Here is a 6297-nt window from a genome sequence, read left to right on the forward strand (position 1 = left end):
TAAAACAAACAGCCCAATCCAAAAATGGGCACAAGACCTAAATAGACATTTCTGCAAAGAAGATATACAGATTGCTAACAAACACATGGAAGGATGCACAACATCACTAATCATTAGAGAAATGCAAATCAAAACTACAATGAGGTCTAACCTCACACCAGTCAGAATGGCCATTATCAAAAAATCTACAAACAGTATATGCTGGAAAGGGTGTGGAGAAAAGGGAACCCTCTTGCACTGTTGGTGGGAATGTAAATTGATACAGCCACTATGGAGAACAGTATGAAGGTTCCTTAAAAAACTGAAAATAGAACTACCATATGACCCAGCATTCTCACTACCTGGGCATATACCCTGAGAAAACCATAATTCAAAAATATTCATGTACCATAATGTTCATTTCAGCTCTGTTTACAGTAGCCAGGACACGGAATCAACCTAAGTGTCCATCGACAGATGAATGGATAAAGATGTGGCACATATATACAATGGAATATTACTCAGCCAAAAAAAGAAGTGAAATTGAGTTATTTGTAGTGAGGTGGATGGACCTAGAGTCTGTCATACAGAGTGAAGTTAATCAGAAAGAGAAAAACAAATAGTGTATACTAACACATATATTCGAATCTAGAAAAAAAAAAAGGTTCTGATGAACCTAGACCCAGGCCAGGATTAAAGACGCAGATGTAGAGAATGGACTTGAGGACACAGGAAGTGGGAATGGTAAGCTGGGATGAAGTGAGATGGTGGCATTGGCATATATACACTACCAAATGTAAAATAGATAGCTAGTGGGAAGCAGCTCGGTGCTTTGTGACCACCTAGAGGGGTGGGATAGGGAGGGTGGGAGGGAGGCTCAAGAGGGAGGGGATATGGGGATATATGTATACATATAGCTGGTTCACTTTCTTATACAACAGAAACTAACAGAACACTGTAAAGCAATTTTACTCCAATAAAGACGTTAAAAAATAAAATATTTGACTATGATGGTTTAAAACACGGTGGTGAAGATCCACATTTAGAATGAGGGTGTGATGAGGTCCACACACCTGGTCTCCAGAAAAGCAGCCATAACTGGTAAAAATATTTTTTACAAAGCACACACACACTTTTAAAGTGTCTGGAGTTTGTCCTCAGAGCATAGAGAAAAAACCCCACTTATTGAGAAAATGTATTAAATCTACATAAAGCAGCAAGTCTGTGGCACTTGAGTCACAACCTGCTGCCTCCTCGTCCTCCCCCAGTACATGGTGGAAGATCCATTCCAGGTGGGTGTGCACAAGAAGTGGGGGCTTCCCCTTGCCCAACCCCAATTCTCCCAGGTGTGTATTGCAGAAACTATGTTCCAGGTGAGAGGTTGGGGGGCTTTATTCCTACCTCAGCCTTCCTTGCTCCACCCAGCTGCTACTCTGGGTGGCGTAGAGGCTGTATCCCAGGCACAGCAGGCCATCCCATCATAAACCCGTTAGCTTCTTGGCAGAAACTGACAAGCTGATTGTAAAATTCATATGAAAATTCAAGGGACCCAGAATACACAACAATCTTAAAAATAATAATAGTCTTGGAAAATAATAACAGAATTGAAGGACTCATACTTCCTGATGTCTAAATTTACTACACAGCTATAGTAATCAAAACAGTATCATACTGGCAAATAGCTAGGCATAGAGATAAATGGGATTATTGAGAGTCCTGAAAGATACATTCACTTTTATGGTCAATTGAATTTTAACAAGGTTGTCAAGACAATTCAATTATGGAAAGAATAGTCCTTTCAACAAATGTGTGGAACAGTTGGATATCTACATGCAAAAGAATGCAATTAGACCCCTTCTTCACACAATATACAAAAATTAACTCGAAATGAATCAAAGGCCTAAATATAAAAGTTAAAAAAATTTAAGCAAAAAGCAAACTAGCACATCAAATGATGCTGCATATATTAGCCACTAATGAAATGTAAATCAAATCCACTGTGAGATACCACTTATAGCCACTGGAATGATTATAATAAAAGAGATGGATGATAAAGTGTTTAAAAGAACATGTATAAATTGGAACCCAAATATACGGCTATGAGGAATGTAAAATGCTACCTTGCTTTGAAAAAAGTGGCGTTTCCTCAAAATTTTAAACACTGAATTACCATATGATCCAGTAATTCCACTAATTAGCTTCTACCCAAGAGAAAGGAACACATATGTCCACACAAAAACTTGTACCTGGATATTCAGAGCAGCATTATTCAAAATAATGAAAACAATCAGTAACAATCCAAATGTCCATTAATTGATGAATGTGTAAATAAAATATAGTATACCCATATAATACAGTGTTATTCCGTGATTAAAAAGAATGAAGTACTGATACATTCTAGTACCTGGATGAACTTTGAACACATGCTAAGTGAAAGAATTTGATCATGAAAGACCACATATTGTATGATTACATTTAAATGGCATACCCCAAATAGGTAAATTTATAGGGGCAGAAAATAGATAGGCACTTGCCTACAGCCAGAGGGGTTGAGGGGAAGTAAGACATTGCTGCTAATGTTCATGGAGTCTCCTTGTGCGAGAATGAAAATGTTTTAAAATTGGTCATGGTAATGGTTGCATATATATGTGACTATACTAAAAACCATTGAAGTATACATTTTGCATGGGTGAATGTATGTGAATTATATCTCAAGCTGTTCTTTAAACAATACAACTTCTGTATTTGCAGCATATAAGCCTTCTTAATATTAAATGATGTGGGATTTTGGTATATATAAGGTCAAGAAAACATTTAATTTAAAAAGCACTATATTCTGGATAAAAGAAAGATTGATATTAATGAAAACAAACCACATAATACCACTTTTGGGGATAATCTTGCACTAGTGTTAGTCATTTTTCTACTGATACAGTAGAAAGAATGCTCTGATTTGTCTGAGTGCAAATTAATTGATCAATCTAGGCAGCCAAGCTGTGTATTTCAGGAGAAATAAAGTACTTAAGAGCATGAACTGAATACCAAGATTATTTGGGTTAAGATTCTTGACTGACACTTATGTGCATAACTCTGATAAAGTTACTTAAACATTCTGTGTCTTTGTTTCTTCATTTGTTAAATGGCAATAATACTAGTGCTTATGAGGGTTAAATGAGTTTATCACACAGAGCAATTCCTAACGTTTTTTTTTCTACAATGAGTGCTACCAGTTCTTCTGGTATGACTATCTTTGACATGAAGTAGGCAAAATATAAATGTGTATATATAAAATCTGAATTATTAAAATATGTAACGTTTAGTTAATGCATAAGAAATTTTATATTGATTAACAGTGTTAATGAGATTATACATAGGTAAAAACACATCAAATTGTACACTTATATATGTTAACCTTTTTTTGATGTCAATTATACATCAATCAATAAACTCAAACAAAATAATGTACATGTATCACTTATAGGATAGTTTCCAAACTTGATCCTATATGAGGCACAAAGATTATCTCAAGAAATATTAAACGAGATTTTTAAACAAATGGGTAATGATATCAATTAATAATTATATCTTAAATTTAAAGTGCTAATCATGACAACAACAAAAACAGGAATAGCTATTTGTAAAACAAATATTAGATTAAAAATGATGAGATATAGAGAAGAAGAAATAAGACTAAATTGTGTATATCTAGACTAACTTTTATGGGGTTTTTTGGTTTGTTTCTTTAAATTTATTTATTTATGTATTTATTGATGACTGCTTTGGGTCTTCGTTGCTGTGCACGGGCTTTCTCTAGTTGCAGAGAGCAGGGGCTACTCTTCATTGTGGTGCATGAGCTTCTCATTTCAGTAGCTTCTCGTTGCAGTGCATGGGCTTTAGGTGCACGGGCTTCAGTAGTTGTGGCACAAAGGCTTAGTTGCTCTGCTGCATGTGGGATCTTCCCCGACCAGGGCTCGAACCCATGTCCCCTGTATTGGCAGGTAGATTCTTAACCACTGCACCACCGGGGAAGTCCCTGTTTGTTCCTTTAATTGCTTGATTTCCCTGGAGTTAATGGGAAACCTGTCTTCCTTAGGCTTACTTTTATATGTAACTTTCACTGACTCTTCCCAGTCACCTACTGCAGCTCTGAAACTTTATTCAGTATGGATTTAGCACATCACATCATCATCATCCATCAGCCTTCTTCCTCACTCTCTTACCTCTGTCATCCACCGTGGAACCCTCTGTCCTTCCCAGTTTGGAATATTTGCTCACTGTATCTTCTCTACATTAGGCATCCTGGCTCATTCCTTAATCATCATCCACAGAATTCTCTAAACATCCTTCTGGAAGTGATGGCTCTCACACTTCTACTGTTTCTTGAGATTTGTGTCTTTTTTTTTCTTGGTTTACTACAGCACATTTGGTATGTAACAAATCTCCCAGTGGCTTTCCAGTGTAAATGGATGGAAGATCAATTTATTAAAATGCTACAATCTGAATATGTCTTTATTCTATCCTAATTTTAGATTTAGACTTTGGCTAGAGGTAGAATTCTAGCTGGAAATATTTCTCTTTTATAATTTTGAAGACTTTGTTCACATTGCTTCTGTCTTCCAGCATTATCATCAAGACATCCAATGCCGTTTTTAATCCTTATCCTTTGCAGATGATGTTATTTTTATTATTTTTTGCTTTTTTAAAAAGAATTAAGAATATACTTATCATTGAAACACACACACAAAACAACATACAGCAAACATAAAAACAAAACATAAAACAAAAAAGGAAAAAAGAAAAGGGAAGATAAACCAGAAACAAATGAAATTGGTTATCTGTAAGACTTCTCTGACTATATCTTTTGTGTGTGTGTGTTTGTGTGTGTTTTCCCTTATTTAGCTGTAAGTGTAATTTAAATGATTCCTGAGACACAAAGCTAGAATTGGAACATATCCTGTGTCATGAAAAGCCTAAAGCCCACACTAAATATTAATCAATATTTGGCAATATTGTTTTTGTTTTTGTTCTTTTTTTCCCTTTTGATTCCCTTTGCTCATTTCTCCCACTCCCCTTCCCCCCATCTGGCAACGTCCAATCTGTTCTCTGTATCTATGAGCTTGTTGTTGTTTTTCAGTTGCACATATAAGGTAGATCATATGATATTTGTCTTTTTTTGTCTGATTCATGTCACTTAGCATAATGCCCTCAAGGTCCATTCATGTCATTACAAATGGCAAGATTTCAATCTTATTTATGGCTGAACAATCTCTCTATATATACATATATATCATATTTTCTTTAACCATTCATCCGTCAATGGACACTTAGCTTGTTTCCATGTCTTGGCTATTGTAAATAATGCTGCAGTGAACATGGGGTGCATATATTTTTGAGTTAGTGTTTTCATTTTCTTTGGATAAATATCCAGAAGCAGAATTGCTGGATCATATGGAAGTTCTATTTTTATTTTTTTGAGGAACTTCTTACTGTTTTCCAAAGTGGCTGCACCAATTTACATTCCCATCAACAGTGCACAAGGGCTCCCTTTTCTCCACATCCTTCTCAACACTTGATATTTCTTGTCTTTTTGATAATAGTCATTCTAACAGGTGTGAGGTGATATGTTATTATAGTGTTGATTTGCATTTCCCTGATGATTAATTATATTGAGAAACTTTTGTTTTTTTAATTTATTTTTTATTATTTTGGGTGCATTGGGTCTTTTTTACTGTGTGTGAGCTTTCTCTAGTTTCAGCAAGAGGGGACTACTCCATTGCAGTGCAAGGGCTTCTCATTGTGGTGGGTTCTCTTTGTTGCGGAGCACGGGCTCTCGGTGCATGGGCTTCAGTAGTTGTGGAATGCAGGCGCCATAGCTGTGGCTCGTGGGCTCTAGAGCATAGGCTCAGTAGTTGTGGCACATGGGCTTAGTTGCACTGCAGAATGTGGGATCTTCCCAGACCAAGTCTTGAACCCATGTCCCATGCTTTGGCAGGGGGATTCTTAACCATTGTGCCACCAGGGAAGTCCTATTGAGCAACTTTTTTTTTTTTTTTTTTTTTTGGTACGCGGGCCTCTCACTGTTGTGGCCTCTCCCCTCTCCCGTTGCGGAGCACAGGCTCCGGACGCGCAGGCTCAGAGGCCATGGCTCACGGGCCTAGCCACTCTGCGGCATGTGGGATCTTCCCAGACCAGGGCACGAACCCGTGTCCCCTGCATCGGCAGGTAGACTCTCAACCACTGTGCCACCAGGGAAGCCCCTTGAGCAACTTTTAATGTATCTGTTGACCATCTGTATGTCTTCTTTGGAAAATTGTCTAT

This window comes from Mesoplodon densirostris, chromosome 13 (genome assembly GCF_025265405.1).
Source record: "Mesoplodon densirostris isolate mMesDen1 chromosome 13, mMesDen1 primary haplotype, whole genome shotgun sequence".
Classification (NCBI taxonomy): Eukaryota; Metazoa; Chordata; class Mammalia; order Artiodactyla; family Ziphiidae; genus Mesoplodon; species Mesoplodon densirostris.